A 19,299-nucleotide genomic window follows, 5' to 3' on the forward strand; every position below is an offset into this window, starting at 1 on the left:
GAGAGTAAATAGATGGGAACGAGGAGGAGAGGGCAACGTGGGGGCTTGCTCACCCGCGGACCACGACGGTCAGCGCTCCTGCGGTCCCGCATGGTCGGGGTGCTCTCCAACGGGTTCCTGTAGGTGACAGGGAGAGAGGCAGGCCAGGCATGAGCGAAGGAAAAAGAGAGGAGGAAGGGAACAAGCGAAGCAGGAAAAAGTGTCGGTGGGAGAAGGAGCGCGAGGGCGGAGGTCCTGGTCCTGTGGGTCGCCGGGATGCACCGGACGAGTGGTGGTGGTTCTGCTTGCGGGCGAGCTCTGGCTCGAGGGGCACATGCACGACAGCATGAGTGCGGAGGGGGCACGGGGCCTACTGGTTCGGTCGTCGGGACGAGCTGCTCCTGAACCACTCGGGATCGAGCATAGGAGAGGCTCCGGTTGGTGGGATGGGTGGATCGGATGCGAGGTGATTGGCCTGGTTGAGAAAACGAGGAGGAGGGTGGCACTGCGGATGGATGGATTTGATAGATGGCAGTGGCGGCTGATCCTAGGAGGGAGGAGCCTGTAGGTGGCGGCGGCTAGGGAGGACAAATGTCCTAGTTTTTAGGGTTACCCTGTTTATATATCAAGCCGGTTAGGTTTAGGGGTATTTGGTCCCTCCGATCGCAATCGGACGGACAAGAAATAAATAGGTAGGGAGACCAAATAATAAAATGGAGATGTTTTGTAGATGTTTGGGGATGATCCGGACCCAATGGTAACGAAAGTCCGGTTCGGGTTCGAGGAAGTTTCGGACACGCGCGCGAGGAGTCGATACACTGTGCATGGAGACTCCATTTTAGGCAAGAGGGAAAACGAAGAACAAGGTTAGTCTCGGAATGGTCAACAAAAGCAAGGGGGTCACGGCAACTATGAGCGGATGCAGGTTTTAAAAACAATGACGACAACGACTGCCGATGCAATGCAGATGCTGCCATGATGAAATGCAACAAACAAACAAAAACACCCGGGGACGACAGCAAACATGGAAGGCGTATGAAGCGTCGGTCTCGGGACATTACACACCCCAATCATGAGCTCTCAAGAGAAATTTTTTATTCAAAATTTTTATGCTCGGTGAGGGAGTCCTGGATTAGGGGGTCTCCGGGTAGCCGGACTATATCCTGTTGGCCAGACTGTTGGACTATGAAGATACAAGATTGAAGACTTCGTCCCGTGTCCGAATGGGACTTTCCTTGGCGTGGAAGGAAAGCTTGGTAATACGGATATGTAGATCTCCTCCCTTGTAACCGACTCTGTGTAACCCTAGCCCCCTCCGGTGTCTATATAAACCAGAGGGTTTAGTCCGTAGGACAACAACAATCATACCATAGGCTAGCTTCTAGAGTTTAGCCTCTATGATTTCATGGTAGATCAACTCTTGTAATACTCATATCATCAAGATCAATCAAGCAGGACGTAGGGTATTACCTCCATCGAGAGGGCCCAAACCTGGGTAAACATCGTATCCCCCGCCTCCTGTTACCATCCTCCTTAGATGCACAGTTCGGGAACCCCTACCCGAGATCCGACAGTTTTGACACCGACATTGGTGCTTTCGTTGAGAGTTCCACTGTGCCGTCACCATAAGGCTTGATGGCTCCTTCGATCATCGGTAACGATATGGTCCAGGGTGAGGTTTTCCTCCCCGGACAGATCTTCGTATTCGGCGGCCTCGCACTGCGGGCCAACTCGCTTGGCCATCTGGAGCAGATCGAGAGCTACGCTCCTGGCCATCAGGTCAGGTTCGGAAACTTAAACTACACTGCCAACATCCACGGAGACTTGATCTTCGACGGACTCAAGCCCATGTCAGGTGCGCCGCATGATCACGACCAGCATGATTTAGCTCTGCCGCCGAACAGTGTTCGGGAGGATCACACCTGCAACTACTCCAGCCTTCAATCCGGAGCAAATTGCGCCATCCGAGGACGGGTGGATAGACCCCGCCATGGAGGCCGCACTCTTAGTGGCAATAGAGCCGGATACTGACTTCACCTCTTACGAGAACCGTGTTGCCGAACCACTGGATTCGTCTCCAGCCACGGACTCCGAGCCGCCTGCGTCCATGCCTATCGAATCCGATTGGGCGCCGATCATGGAGGTCACCTCCGCGGATATCTTTCAGCACTCACCTCTCGGAGACGTGCTAAATTCATTAAGGTCTCTCTCCTTGTCAGGAGAACCTTGGCCGAACTGTGTCCGGCTAGAATGGGATGCGGACGACGAAGAAATTCGCTCCCCACCCACCACCCACTTCGTAGCCACTGTCGATGATTTAACCGACATGCTCGACTTTGACTCCGAGGACATCGACGGTATGGACGATGATGTAGGAGACGAACAGGAACCACCGCCCATAGGGCGCTAGACCGCCACCTCATCATATGATATATACATGGTGGACACCCCAAAGAAGGCAATGGCGACGAAACAGCGGAGGATGACCCCTCCAAAAGCAACCCAAGCACCGACGTCTGCGGTGCCGCTCTAAGTCCCACCATAACAAAAGTAGTTATACCAGCACAAGAGACAATAACACTCCGGAAAGTGCCGAAGACGACAACAAGCCCCTCCAGCACGATTTAGAGTGGGAGGGTGAACAAGCTAGCCCTCCAGAGCGGGTAGCAGTTGGAGAATCGGAGGAGGATAATTACATGCCTCTCTCCGAAGACAAGGTGAGCCTCGGCAACAAAGAATTTATCGTGCCTGAGGATCCCGTCGAGCAGGAGCGCTTCAAGCGCCGACTTATGGCCACAGCAAATAGCTTGAAGAAAAAGCAACAAAGCTTCAAGCTGATCAAGATCTGCTAGCAGACAGATGGACCGAAGTCCTTGCGGCCGAGGAATACAAACTTGAGCGCCCCTCCAAGAGTTACCCAAAGCGCAGGTCGCTACCTCACCTCGAGGAGGAAGCATTGAAACCTACATCACCAGTGTACAATGCGGCTGACCGGCCAGCTCGTGGCCGAGCTAGAGAGGCGTTTCAGCCCGAAGTTCAGCCTGCACCCCGCCGCCACTCAAACAAAAATACCAAGGCCCGGGGCAATACACGGGACCTGCGAGACGTATTGGACAGCAGGGCAAAACATGCAAGGTCGATATACGGGTCACGGGGGCACGCGCCAACGCGGGACGATGACCGTCGCGCCGGATACACTAAAAGTAAATCCGGCCGGGCCGAATACAGCAGACAAGACTCATATGAACTGCGTCGTGATATAGCCCGACACAGAGGCGTCGCACACCCCCTATGCTTCACTGATGAAGTTATGGATCACGAATGCCCCGAGGGTTTTAAACCCGTAAATATCGAATCGTATGATGGTACAATAGATCCCGCTGTATGGATTGAGGATTTCCTCCTTCACATCCACATGGCTCGCAGTGATGATCTTCATGCCATCAAGTACCTCCCACTAAAACTCAAAGGACCAGCTCGGCATTGGCTGAATAGCTTGCCAGCAGACTCCGTCCGCAGTTGGGAGGATTTGGAAGACGCATTCCTTGACAACTTCCAAGGCACTTATGTGCGACCACCGGATGCTGATGACTTGAGCCATATAACTCAGCAGCCAGGGGAATTGGCTAGGCAATTCTAGACACGGTTCCTAACTAAGAAAAACAAAATTGTCGACTGTCCGAATGCATAGGCCTTAGAGGCATTCAAACATAACATCCGTAACGAGTGGCTCGCCCCGCACCTCGGCCAGGAGAAGCCGAAGTCTATGGCAGCCCTCACGACACTCATGACCCGCTTTTGCGTGAGCGAGGATAGCTGGCTGGCTCACAGCAACAACACATCAAGGAATCCGGGCACTTCGGATACTAAAGATGCCAACGGTAGACCACGTCGTAACAGACACAAGCGCCACAACAACGGCGATAACGCCGATGATACGGCACTCAATGCCGGATTCAGAGGCTCTAGATTCGGTCAGTGGAAAATGCCATTCAAAAGAAGTACTCTGGGCCCATCTAGTTTGGATCGCATACTCGATCACTCGTGTCAAATCCACGGCACCCCCAATAAGCCAGCCAATCACACCAATAGAGAATGTTGGGTGTTCAAGCAGGCCGGCAAGTTGAATGCTGAAAACAAGGAAAAGGGGCTGCATAGTGATGACCAGGAGGAGCCCCGGCCACAGAACACTAGAGAACAGAAGAGGTTCCCCCCACAAGTGAATACAGTGAACATGATATACGCAACCCACATTCCGAAGAGGGAATGGAAGCATGCACTAAGGGACGTCTATGCGATAGAGCCCGTCGCCCCAAAGTTCAACCCATGGTCCTCTTGTCCGATCACTTTCGATCGCAGGGACCACCCCGCTAGTATCTGTCATGGCGGATCCGCCACATTGGTCCTAGACCCCATCATCGACAGATTTCACCTCACCCGAGTCCTTATGGATGGCGGCAGCAACCTGAACCTGCTCTATTAGGATACAGTGCACAAAATGGGTATAGATCCCTCGAGGATCAAACCCACCAAAACCACCTTTAAGGGTGTCATACCAGGTGTAGATGCCCATTGCATAGGCTCAATCATATTGGAAGTGGTCTTCGGATCTCCGGACAACTTCTGAAGCGAGGAGTTAATCTTCGATATCGTCACGTTCCGCAGTGGCTATCACGCACTGCTTGGGCGAACCGCATTTGCAAAATTCAATGCGGTACCGCATTACGCATACCTCAAGCTCAAGATGCCAGGACCTAGGGTGGTCATAACAGTCAATGGAAATACAGAACGCTCGCTCCGCACGGAAGAGCATACTACGGCCCTCGTAGTAGAAGCACAAAGCAGCCTTCTAAGGCAAACCACCAATTCGGCGATACAGCCCCCGGACACCGTCAAGCGAGTCTGGAGTAACCTGCAACATGATCGCCTGGCACGTTCAGAGCTCGCCTAGCAATTCGGCCCTCGTCCTAGTCCCATTCAAGCGACGAAATCCGTGCCGCGCGTACACAATTACACACTGAAAATACCATGGGCATAGGTGGGGGCACGATCAGGTCACGTCCCGCAATGCGGCGTAACCACCCTTGGGGCTGCATACCTTTATCATTTTTTCTCTTTCAGGACCTTACTCTCTGGATGCCCTTTCAGGCAGTAGGATTGCCGGACACATTATGGGAAGGAACAACCAAGGAGGCAAGAAACTAAGACGTACAACGGAACCCCAAGGTGGTCTCTAATAATAATTGATATACCCACTTTTTACTATCCTTACGCAGCTTGCCCTTGGATAGGACATGTCAAATAGTCCTATTTTTTTCTTATTGCACTACTTGTATCAGTATGCTTCGACATATTATTTAAATAACAATGCATAGCATTAGTCTATTATTGCATTATCCATACATTTTTCCTTATATATTCATTTACAACAACTTGCACCCGTACATTCTGGTATGGTCAGTACGCCAGGGGCTTTCGTTTACCCCATAATACAGCGTGAGAATTCTGAACACTTTCTACAGTGCGGCACCCCGAACTTATAGCATTATATGCATCAGCTCTGAATCATGTCTTGGGTCAATAGTTGGGTTTGCCTGGCTCCCATGTTTTGGTACCTTACATTCCGCTATATCGGCTAAGGTAGCGCTGGGAGAACTACTGCGATTGTGTCCCGGTTCTTCCGGACGAGCACCTCAGTAGAGAAAGCCGATAACTGACTGTCATGATAAGGCGAGAGCTGGTCGCTGTTTGGGAGGTCTCAAGTCCTTAAAGACTTTTTCCGCTTCGGGTGAGGAGTCGGCCTTGCCCGACTTAGGCGTATATAGCGCCCCAAATTTGGCCTTCCGAATTCTAGGGGCTTCGCCAAAATTTAAAATTGTAGACTTCTATGGCTAAGTGAGAGTGATAAAGCCTTATAGTCTGATTTCCTGGTTCGTTGTGTTGAACACCTCCCTCGAAGGACCCAAAATTGGGAAAAAGAGTGCTCAGGTTTATCCCGAACACCCCAGTACTAGTTACATGGGGGTAGAAGCCGACGACTGGCAAACTCTCAGATTTTATAAACGGCCGCACAGAAGGTAATATTTTAAATTTAAAAAGCGTTGCATAGCACAAATGAACTCGTTTCACATTACAGGATCACATGAGCATGTTCATTCAAAAATTACATCTCTAGCACATTCATCCACCACAAGGCAGGAACCCTTCAGGACACTGTCATAATAAATTTCGGGGCAACGATGCTCCTTGCCCTCCGGCGGCCCCTCCTTCACCAGCTTTATGGCGTCCAGCTTCGCCCAGTGCACCTTTGCCCGAGCAAAGGCCCTGCGCGCACCCTTGATGCAGACGGACCGCTTTATGACTTCAAGCCATGGGCACGCATCCACAAGCCGCCTCACCAGACCGAAGTAGCTGCTAGGCAGGGGATCACCAATCCACATCCGGACTATAAGACCCTGCATGGCCTGTTCGGCCGCCTTGTGAAGCTCGACCAGTTGCTTCAGTTGGTCGCTCACGGGCATTGGGTGTTCGGTCCCAGTATACTGAGACTAGAAAAACTTTTCCGTCGAGCTCCCCTCCTCAGCTCCGTAAAACTCTGCGGCATCCAGCACACTCCGGGGAAGATCTGCGAACGCTCCTGGAGAGCTCCGAACTCGGGTAAGTAAAAGGAAAGTTTCCTTCACATGCTTTCTTTGCATAATGAATGCCTTACCCGCTGCTATCTTCTTCACCGCGTCAATCTCCTGGAGGGCCTTGTTGGCTTCAGCCTTGGCGCTCCGTGCGCTTTTGAGTGCCTTCGCAAGCTCGGACTCTCGCGTATTAGAGTCAAGCTCCAAGGCCTCGTGTTTTTGGCAAGATCCTCAAGCTCTTGCTGCACCTCGCCTACCCGGGCTTCTTTCTTTTCCCGCTCAATGTGCTCCTTGGCCGCTTTGTCTTCGGCCTCGGATAGCGCCTTCTTCAGGGTCGCCACCTCGGTCGTGGCCCCTGGTAAATTCATGATGATCCTATTACTTTACAAACCGAGTTACTTTTTAATGTATAGACAAGGTATTGCTTACCTTTGCTCTCCTCGAGCTGCCTCTTGGTAAGGCCGAGCTCGTCCTTGGACCGCTCCAGGTCCTGCTTCAGTGCAGCGACCTCCGCAGTACGTGCGGCAGCGGCCAGCAGTGAAGCCTGCACATGCACACAGACATATTCTGATTAGACTCCTGAGTCCTTATTTGATCCTCTATTCGGACTTTCTTCGCGAACGCCAAACAGAGCATCAGGGGCTACTGTCTATGTGTTAACATTTTCCTATATTTTGATTGCTTACCTGAAAGCCTATTAGGAGGCTGGCACAAGCTTCGGTTAGTCCATTTTTGGTGGACTGAACTTTCTCGATCACCACACTCATGATAGTGCGGTGCTCTTCATCGATGGAAGAGCCGCGAAGCGCTTCCAACAAGTTGTCCGGTGCCTCTGGATGGACAGAGGCCATTGGCATGGGCGGCTTGCCCCCCTTAACGGGGGATCGCTTTCCGGAGTCCGGAACCACCGAAGGTTCCGGCGCAGTGTTCAGCTGGGGGCCAAACTCGGAGCCCGCGGGGGTCTTGCTCCCTTTGCGCCCAGGGTCCGTAAGGTCACCTCGAGGCTCCCCCAGGACTACCTCCCCACTGCTCGGTGCCTTTTGAGACAACAACTCGACGTTGTCCATAGGGTAAGGGGTGGAGGTGGTCGGAAGTGAATCACTATTCATATCCGACGAGTCCAAGGAACCGTCCGACGAAGATACGTCGAGACGGGCTCGGGATGGACTGCATAATCGTATTCGGCGTAAGGAGAAGCAATGCAATAAAACATATCATGAATTACTATGGTATCCGGATACTTACGACTTCGCCAGGGGCTTGTCCCTGGGTAATCACTCATCCTCGCTGTAGGCGGCCATTGTGGAGTAGTCCGAAAGGAGGGTCCTTCCCTTCTTGGACCCTTCGGCCTCCCCGGTTTTGGCGGCTTTCCTTTTCTTATGTCCCCCGGCTGGGGGGGGGGACTTTTCTCTTCCTCCTCCTCGTTTTTGTGGGAGGAGTGCGCTTTGGAGTTATCGGACGATGAGTCCGATATAACCTTGCGTCGAAGACCCTTTTGGGTCCCCGTGGCCTTCTTCTGGGCCTTCTTCACTGGCACCTCGTAAGGCGCCAAAACCAGCATCTCCGTTAGGAGAGCATCTATAGGATCTTCAGGAAGAGGGGCTGGGCAATTGAGCTGCTCCACTGTCTCCACCCAGTCCTGTTAATGGCATGGAAGCTTAGATCCCGCACATGATTAAACTGGGGCAAATAAATATCCTGTGAGATATAAAAACTTACCGGATTGGCATGGCGCTTTGCGCTGAGTCCGCGGTCCTCGGTAAGGGGAGGAGGTACCTCGGCGCCCTTGAACAACACCTTCCAGACGTCCTTGTGCGTCGTGTCAAAGATCTATCGCATCGTCTGGTGCCTGGTCGGGTCAAACTCCCACAAATTGAATGCCCGTTGTTGACACAGGAGGATCTGGCGGAAGAGCATGACCTGGACCACGTTGACGAGCTTGATTTTCTTGCTCATCATGTTCTTAATGCAGGTCTGGAGTCCGGTCAGCTCTACCGGGGAACACCAGGACAGGCCCTTCTCTTTCCAGGAGGTGAGCCATGTGGGGATTCCGGATCGAAATTCGGGGGCCGCCACCCAGTTGGTGTCGTGCGGCTCGGTGATGTAGAACCACCCCGATTGCCACCCCTTTATGGTCTCCACATAGGAGCCTTCAAGACAGGTGAGGTTAGGTATTTTGCCCACCATGGCGCCTCCACACTCCGCTTGCTGGCCGACCACCACCTTTGGTTTAACATTGAAGGTCTTCAGCCATAGCCTGAAGTGGGGCCTGATGCGGAGGAACGCCTCGCACACGACGATAAACGCCAAGATGTTGAGGATGAAATTGGGGGCCAGATCATGAAAATCCAGCCCGTAGTAGAACATGAGCCCGCGGACAAATGGGTGAAGGGGAAATCCCAGTCCGCGAACAAAGTGGGTAAGGAAAACTACCCTCTCATGGGGTGAAGGCGTAGGGATGACGTACCCCTCGCATCCGGCAGCCAGTGCGCGATGTCCGCGGCCAGATATCCGGCTTCCCGTAGCTTTGCGATGTGCTCCTCTGTGATGGAGGAGTCCATCCACTTGCCTCCCGCTCCGGACATGCTTGGAGTGGTTTGAGAAGAAAGACGTGAACTTGGGCGCTGGAGCTCGAGTGCGCGAGAATGGATAAGCAAGGAGGAAGAAGGGGTGGGTAAAAAAGGTGAATCTTTGTCCCTTTATAAGGCCGGAGGAGGCGATGCGCCTCCCCACTTACCTGGTAAAATTGCTTATTTCCCGAACCTCATAATTGATGGCACGGTTGGGTTACCCATACCCGTATTGATGAGAATCACGTGATAAGGGGACACGATCTCTGCTTCTACAAGACGTGTCAAGAAAACCGCCTCGCGATATGTGCAGTGCTGGTCGAGAAAAACGGTTTGAATAATGACCGGGCCATGGCATGATGTCATGTTGCAAAACGTGTCAGTAGATTAGATTTGTGGAAATATTATTCTCTCTACTGTGGTATGTGGAATTTGTTTTACAGAGCCGGACACTATCCTTGTGTTCAAAATCTTCTATGGAGTATTCCAAGGAAGAACCCGCCTTGCAATGTCGAAGACAAATCTGCAACCCGGACTCATCGTCATTGAAGCCTGGTTCAGGGGCTACTGAGGTATTCCTAGATTAGGAGATCTCCGGACTGCAGGACTATATCCTTTTGGTCAGACTATTGGACTATGAAGATACAAGATTGAAGACTTCGTCCCGTGTCCGGATGGGACTTTCCTTGGTGTGGAAGGCAAGCTTGGCAATACGGATATGTAGATCTCCTCCCTTGTAACCGACTCTGTGTAACCCTAGCCCCCTCCAGTGTCTATATAAACCGGAGGGTTTAGTCCGTAGGACAACAACAATCATACCATAGGCTAGCTTGTAGGGTTTATCCTCTACGATCTCGTGGTAGATCAACTCTTGTAATACTCATATCATAAAGATCAATCAAGCAGGACGTAGGGTATTACCTCCATCGAGAGGGCCCGAACCTGGCTAAACATCGTGTCCCCCGCCTCCTGTTACCATCCGCCTTAGACGCACAGTTCAGGACCCCGTACCCGAGATCCACCGGTTTTGACACCGACACTCGGCTTTCTCTCAATAATCGCTTCATGCTCGATACTTCTTGTACTGGATCTTTTATGATGAAGACTATTGAATTCATATGGGATTTATTGGAAAGAATTAAACGCAACTCTGAAGATTGGGAACTCGACGAAGGTAAGGAGTCAGGTATAACACCTAAGTTTGGTTGTGTCAAATCTTTTATGGATACTGATGCTTTTCGTGAATTTAGCACTAAATATGGACTTGACTCTGAAATAGTAGCTTCTTTACGTGAATCATTTTCTACTCATGTTGATCTCCCTAAGGAGAAGTTGCTCAAATATCATCCTCCCGTTGAAGTAAAAGTAGTTGAACCTATTAAAGTTGAAGAAAAGACTATCACTTATAATGTTGATCCTATTGTTCCTACCACTTATATTGAGAAACCACCTTTCCTTGTTAGAATAAAGGATCATTCTAAAGCTTCAACTGTGGTCAACAAAAGTAACATTAGAACACCCAAACCATCTGAGCAAATTAAAGTTGAACCTAGTATTGCTATGGTTAAAGATCTCTTGTCCGGTAATATTGATGGGCATGTTATTTACTTTTGTGATGAAGCTGCGAGAACTGCTAGACCCGACACTAAAAATAAACATAGACCTGTTGTAGGCATGCCTGTTATTTTTGTTAAAATAGGAGATCATTGCTATCATGGCTTATGTGATATGGGTGCCAGTGCGAGTGCAATACCTCATTCTTTATATGAAGAAATTACGCATGTTATTGCACCTACTGAGTTAGAAGGTATTGTTGTTCCAATTAAGCTTGGAAATAGAGATACTATTTCATGGGTTGGGATTGTTAGAGATATTGAAGTCTTGTGTGGGAAAGTTAAATTTCCTACTTATTTTCTTGTTCTTGGTTCCCCACAAGATGACTTTTGTCCCATTATATTTGGTAGACCCTTCTTGAACACTGTTAATGCTAAGATACACTACTAGGGAAAACCTTATACACAACATCTTAGCAGTAGCGCTGGATAAAATCATGCGCTACTGCTACTTAGTAGCAGCGCTTATAAATAAACTGTGCTACTGCTATAACTTTAGCAGTAGCGCATACTAGCAAAAAGCGCTGCTGCTATGCTTGAACTGGGCGCACATAGCTAGCCCTACTTAGCAGTAGTGCGTATCCTCGCCCAGTGCTACTGTTATTCTCCTTAGCTTTAGCACTTTTCTTGAACCCGTGCTACTACTAACCCTACCTTATCCTCCCCACACGGCCGACCCTCTCTCACTCACTCTCCCTCTCAGTCACTCTCGCCCGCGCCGATACCCGTCGTCCGCCACCGCCGCCGTCGTCCGTCCTCCACCAAGGTACTCCCTCCTTCCCTCCCTCCTCCTCCCACCACGCCCTCCTCCTCCCTCCTCCTCCCACCGCGCCCTCCTCCCTCCGCCCCCGGCTGCCCCCTCCATCCTCCTCCGACCGCCCCCTCTTCCCTCCTCCCTTCTTCGCCAGCATCCCTTGTCCCACTGCCCCTCTCCCCTACTCCTCCTCCGGCCTCCCCCTCCCCCTCCCCCTCCTCTCTCCTCCCTCCCTCCCTTGTCTCTACTCTTGCAAATTGTAGGTAATTTAAATGTAGATTTTAGAATGTAGACATTGTAGAATGTAGGTTTTTTAATAGAATAACTTTTTGACTATTTTAGGTGTTTTGAATAAAAGAGAAGTAAGAAAATTTAGGGTAGAACTAGGGTAGTATAATTTTTAGCAAGTGTTTAAAAGAAATAGTTTATTTTGTAAGTGATTAATATAACTAGTTTATTTATATTAAGTGCTTAATAGAACTAGTTTATTTAATAAGTGCTTAATAGAACTAGTTTATTTAGTAAGTAGTTAATAAAACTAGTTTATTTAGTAAGTAGTTATTAAAACTAGTTTATTTAGTGTTAGGACTATATATAAGATATTTTGAAATGTTTTTGTTCATATTTTACGCCATTGAAATGCAATGACCATCGATAAGTGGCCTATGTTTTGCCGGAGTGTTGATTAATTTCCGTTCTGGTAAAATTCCAGGCGCTCGATATGTCCTTTTTTAGCAAAGGTCATGCCGGATTTTTTGGGTTTTCCCATCGAGTTATAATCTTTGAATTTTGAACACAGGAGATGTCTGATGACGATGGGATCCCGGAGTGCGGGTACTGCTACGATGAACGGGGTTTGTGCGATAGGTTTCATCACCTGCAAAATGATAGGTTTTTCACCGTGAAGCTGGAAGAGACCATTGATGTATGTACGGTACGCAACGACAAGAATTTCATCGTAATTAATATCATCACTTGTGCTACTTTTGTTCAACCTGTAATTTATGGACTTTTTAAATTTGATTAGTACATCCCATGCCAAGCTATACCATATGTATTGGAGAAGCTTGGGTTTGGTTTAGATGACTTTGAACATGTGAAGACGAGGAGAGCTCACTTAAGAACTAAACATGGTTATGAGTTTTTGGTTAAGCTGTACAATGCGGTCGATCGCTCCCATTTCGGTTGCTCTAATTGGGAAGCTCTCTGCAAGGCAAATGGATTTGAGGAGGGAATGCGAATAAGATTTGATATTCGTCTCGAAGATTATGATGATGATGATGATGATATCGACGTCTGGGTGGATGTGGATATGCCTCAAGTTTTGCCTAGATGTGAGTTTGTCAAACTAATTTGTTTAGTTCAGTAATTTATGTTGTTAATTTAAAAATATTTGGTGTTTGTCGGTACTAAACTTATTTATTTATAATTGTCAGCTTATTTCTTATCTTCAAGAAATACTCGGAAGGTAATAGACAGCACATACTACATCTATGACTCCAAGCTTAATTGTGAGGAGAAAGGTTATCTTGTCTCATTCATAGAAGATGTTGAGGCCTTCAAAACCAGTCACTCTATCAGCCCAAATTATACTAGATACATGCCACTAATCCATAAATTGCTTGATGGTAACTTCGTTGCCAAAAACTTGGTAAGATTTTGTTAATGATGGTAACTTCATTGCATACATTATTCTTAAGTGAACTACATTGCTAACTATATATGTTACTATTACATTTTTGAACAGAGGCTCCCAAAGTAGGTTGTGCCTGACATGCAATTTACCGAAGGTGATATGCATATGGTTAGCTTACGAACAACTCCTTTGAAGGATACAATACTTCATACTCGACTTCTTCAAATGATGGAAGGATCAAAATCAAAGAATGGAGCAAAGTGATGAATGCGCACACGGAAATAATTGGAGACAAAATGAATGTGCGCAAGCCACAAGTTGGAGATAGGTTTATGTCCATTCTCCGTTATGGAGAAGGACCGGTTTATCTATTTTATGGTATTTTAGCTAGGAGAGAGGAGTAGGTGCTAAGTATTAAGAACAATTAGTTAGTGTTGATTATATATGACTATGATGATGATGAGAAGCTTTTATTATGTGCTACAATGTCTTAGACTTGATGGTGATGCTGAGTAGGAGTAGTGATTATGAGTACTATGATGATGATGATGAGGAGGAGTTGTTATTATAACTAGTGACCAAGTTGTTAGATGATGTCAAGGACGAAAATGATGATGATGAAGAGTTATATGACAATGATATATTATGATAATAAGTTGTTAATGATATTATGATGATGATGATGATGATGATGATGATGATAAGTTATTATGTCATTGGGTGAAAGAACCGCGGATTAGTTTCAAATGGATGGATCCAAAGTGACCATTGGTTACTTTGGATCCATGCACTTGAAACTAATCCAAGGTTTCTTCACCTAGTTATTTAATAACTCATTATAATGTAAAATCAATCTCTAAATTGCTACTGTATGAAAAATTGTATAAAGGTGTATGAATACAACCTAAAATTTAAAACAAATAGAATACAGAATAATAGTAGTAGCGGTTGATTTGGAAAGTGCTACTAGTAATTACTAGTATCGGTTGTTTTGGAAAGTGCTACTACTAAGTAGATATAGTAGTAGCGAGTGCCAGTAGGTGCTACTGCTAAGCTTTAGTTGTAGCGCCGTATCAGTAGCACGCTTACCCGTGCTACTGATAGGCCAAAAACCAGCGCTACTGCTACGCCTTTCCCTAGTAGTGATAGATTGCAAAAAGGATATTGTTTCTGTTGGTTTAGGGGATATGTCTCATGATTTTAATTTTGCTAAATTTCGTAAACAACCCCATGATAAAGAATTGCCTAGTAAAGATGAAATTATCGGTCTTGCTTCTATTGTCGTGCCTCTAATGACCCTTTAGAACAATATTTGCTAGACCATGAAAATGATATGTTTATGAATGAAAGAAGGGAAATAGATGAAGTATTCTTTAAATAGGGACCTATTTTGAAACAGAACTTGCGTTTAAAAATTCTAGGGGATCCTCCTCCACCCAAGGGTGATCCCGTGTTTGAGCTTAAACCATTGCCTGATACTCTTAAATATGCTTATCTTGATGAAAATAAGATATATCCTGTTATTATTATGTTCTAACCTTTCAGGGCAAGAAGAAGAGAAATTATTGAAAACTCTAAAGAAGCACCGTGCTGCTATTGGATATACTCTTGACGATCTTAAAGGCATTAGTCCCACTCTATGCCAGCACAAAATAAAATTAGAGAAAGACACTAAACCGGTTGTAGATCACCAACGACGGTTAAATCCTAAGATGAAACAAGTGGTAAGAAAATAAATAACAAAGCTTCCAAAGGAAGGTATAATTTATCCCATTGCTAATAGTCAGTGGGTAAGTCATGTCCATTGTGTCACTAAGAAGGGAGGTATTACTGTTGTTCCTAATGATAAAGATGAATTGATCCCATAAAGAATTGTTATACGTTATAGAATGGTAATTGATTTCCGCAAACTAAATAAAGCTACTAAAAAGTTCATTACCCTATACCTTTTATTGATCAAATGCTAGAAAGATTATCTAAACATACACATTTTTGCTTTCTAGACAGTTATTCTGGTTTCTCTCAAATACCCGTGTTAAAGGAAAAGACCACCATTACTTGCCCTTTTGGAACCTTTGCTTATAGATGTATGCCTTTTGGTTTATGTAATGCACCTCCTACCTTTCAAAGATGTATGACTGCTATATTCTATCACTTTTGTGAAAAGATTGTTGAGGTTTTCATGGATGATTTTTTCGCATATGGAACTTCTTTTGATGATTGCTTAAGCAACCTTGATCGAGTTTTGCAGAGATGTGAGGAAACTAATCTTGTCTTGAATTGGGAGAAGTGCCACTTTATGGTTAATGAAGGTATTGTCTTGGGGCATAAAATTTCTGAAAGAGGCATTGAAGTTGATAAAGCTAAAGTTGATGCTATTGAAAAGATGTCGTGTCCTAAGGACATTAAAGGTATAAGAAGTTTCCTTGGTCATGCCGGTTTTTATAGGAGGCATTAAAGACTTCTCAAAAATTTCTAGGCCTATGACTAATCTATTACAAAAAGATGTTCCTTTTGTCTTTGATGAGGATTGTGTAGAAGCATTTGAAATACTTAAGAAAGCTTTGATTTCAGCACCCATTGTTCGGTCACCTTATTGTAATTTACCCTTTGAAATTATGTGTGATGCTAGTGATTATGCTGTAGGTGCTGTTTTAGGACAAATAGTTGATAATAAATTAAATGTTATCCAATATGCTAGTAAAACTCCAGACAGTGCCCAGAGAAATTATGCTACTACTGAAAAAGAATTTTTTAGCAGTTGTACTTGCTTGTGATAAGTTCAGACCTTATATTGTTGATTCTAAAGTTGTTCACACTGATCATGCTGCTATTAAATACCTTATGGAAAAGAAAGATGCTAAACCTAGACTTATTAGATGGGCTCTCCTACTAAAAGAATTTGATTTGCATATTATTGATAGAAAAGGAGCTGAGAACCCCATTGCAGACAACTTGTCTAGGTTAGAGAATGTTCTTGATGACCCACTACCTATAGATGATATCTTTCCTGATGAAAAACTACCTGTCATAAATGCTTCTCGTACGGCTCCATGGTATGATGCTTATGCCAATTATATTGTTGCTAAATTTATACCACCTAGTTTCACATACCAGCAAAACAAAAAGTTTTTCTATGATTTAAGACATTACTTTTGGGATGACCCACACCTTTATAAAGAAGGAGTAGATGATGTTATTAGAGTTTGTGTACCTGAGCATGAACAGGAACAGATCTTACGCAAGTGTCACTCCGAGGCTTACGAAGGACACCATGCTGTAGATAGAACTGCACATAAGGTATTGCAATCTGGTTTTTATTCGCCTACTCTCTTCAAGGATTCCCGTAAGTTTGTCTTGTCTTGTGATGAATGTCAAAGAATTGGTAACATTAGAACACGTCAAGAAATGCCTATGAATTATTCACTTGTTATTGAACCATTTGATGTTTGGGGCTTTGATTATATGGGACCGCTTCCTTCATCTAATGGGTATACATATATTTTAGTTGTTGTTGATTGCGTTACTAAGTGGGTAGAGGCTATTCCATCTAGTAGTGTTGATCATAACACCTCTATTAAGATGCTTCAAGAAATTATTTTTCCGAGGATTGGAGTCCCTAGATACTTAATGACTGATGGTGGTTCACATTTTATTCATGGTGCTCTTCGTCAGATGCTTGCTAAGTATGATGTTAATCATAGAATTGCATCTCCATATCATCCACAGTCTAGTGGTGAAGTAGAACTGAGTAATAGAGAGCTTAAATTAATTTTGCAGACGACTGTTAATATATCTAGAAAGAATTGGTCCAAGAAACTTGATGATGCATTATGGGCCTATAGAACTGCATATAAAAATCCTATGGGTATGTCTCCATATAAAATGGTTTATGGAAAAGCATGTCACTTACCTCTCGAACTAGAACATAAGGCATATTGGGCCATTAAAGAGCTCAATTATGATTTCAAACATGCCGATGAGAAGAGACTATTTGACATTAGCTCACTTGATGAGTGGAGAACCCAGGCCTATGAAAATGCTAAACAGTTTAAAGAAAAGTTAAATGATGGCATGACAAAAGGATACAAAAACATGAGTTTAATGTAGGTGATTATGTATTGTTATACAACCCTCGTTTATGATTTTTTGCAGGAAAACTCCTCTCTAAATGGGAAGGTCCTTACGTTATCGAGGAGGTCTATTGTTCCGGTGCCATAAAAATCAACAACTTCGAAGGCACAAATCCGAGGGTGGTGGACGGTCAAAGAATCAAACTTTATATCTCAGGTAATCCTATAAATGTTGAAACTAATGTTATTGAAACCGTAACCCCGGAGGAGTATATAAGGGACACCTTCCAGAATGTTTCAGCCTCCGAAAAGGATGAGGTATGTGGTACGGTAAGTAAACCGACTCCAAAACAGTTATAATAGCAATTTTCTCCGTTTTGGAATATTTAAGAAAATAGGAAAATAAGAAGCAGTTCGGAAAGGACACGAGGCGTCCACGAGGTTGGAGGGCGCGCCCTACCCCCTGGGCGCGCCCCCTGCCTCGTGGGCACCTCGTGTGCCCTCCGGGCTTCGGTTTCTTGCACGATACTTCTTTTGGTCGATAAAAATTCATTATATAATCTCCCAGAGGTTTTGACCACCGTACCACACAAATATCTCATGTTTTTGTTTCGAGCTGTTTTTTGATAGATCTAGATCACCATGACGTCTTCAAGTGCCCCCAAGGACAAGTTTTTCGAGAGGGTCATCAACCCCTACCTCACGGAGGTGCTGCAACACCCTCAAACCATTGAGTTGCGTGAGGGGGTGTTGCACATCCGTGATGTTGAGGGAGCAAGGAGACAAGACTAGAAGCAATGGAGCAAAAAGTTTTCAAGTGGCAGGGGATGGTGGAACACGGAGTCGACGCCAACCACATGATGATCGCGGAGTTCAGCAACAATAACAAACTGGATTCCAAGAACATTGGGGAGACCATCTTCAAGGTTCACGAGAAAATCGAGCACCTCCAAGCCTAGATCTATGACCTGCAAAACCAAAACTGTGGGTATGAATATAGATTCAAGAGGATGAGTTTGGCTGCAGATTTGAGGATTCCAGAGACTCGATCATCCTTCTATGATGGTGATCCTATGCCTTGGAAGATGGACGACAAGCCTACATCATCAACAACTCCGTCATCACTACCACCAAAGGAGAATTGAGTATCGGGTATGGGCACTCCCCTTGGCAACTGCCAAGCTTGGGGGAGTGCCCCGGTATCGTATCACCATCACACTTTCATCTATACCATTTTCCTTAGTTCGATCCTTTTGGTAATATCTTGATCTAGTAGAATAAAGTTTTAGTATGATTTAGTTTTGAGTTTTGTTTTATGATCCTTCTATGTAATCGAGTCTGTGAGCTATATATAATAAGGATTTTTTTTTGAGTCAAGGGCTTGGTTATCTTGCTATGGTCTTGAGAAAAAAGAGAAAGAATAAAAAGAAATATAGAGATCATATTGATCTTATGGAGAGTAATGACTTCACATATAAAGAGTATGATGAATAAAAGTTGTTGAGAGTTGACAAACATAGTTTTGGTCATCGTTGCAATTAACACGAAGTAATAAAGAAATAGAGGTTTTACATATAAGTATACTATCTTGGACATCTTTTATGATTGTGATCACTCATTAAAATATGACATGCTAAAAACTTGATGTTGGACAAGGAAGCCAACGTAATGAGTTATGCTTTCTTACAACCGAAATAAATTATATTGTCATGGATCATCCAACATGTTGAGCTTGCCTTCCCCCTCATGCTAGCCAAATTCTTTGCACCAAGTAGAGATACTACTTGTGCTTCCAAATATCCTTAAGCCCGGTTTTGCCATGAGAGTCCACCATATGTACCTATGGATTGAGTAAGATCCTACAAGTAATTTATCATTGTTGCAAGCAATAAAAATTGCTCTCTAAATATGTATGATCAATTAGTGTGGAGAAAATAAGCTTTATACGATCTTGTGATGTGGAAGAAATAAAAGCGACGGACTACATAATAAAGGTGCATATCACAAGTGGCAACATAAAGTGACGTTCTTTTGCATTAAGATTT

This window comes from Triticum urartu, chromosome 6, assembly GCF_003073215.2.
Source record: "Triticum urartu cultivar G1812 chromosome 6, Tu2.1, whole genome shotgun sequence".
In the NCBI taxonomy this organism is placed as follows: domain Eukaryota; kingdom Viridiplantae; phylum Streptophyta; class Magnoliopsida; order Poales; family Poaceae; genus Triticum; species Triticum urartu.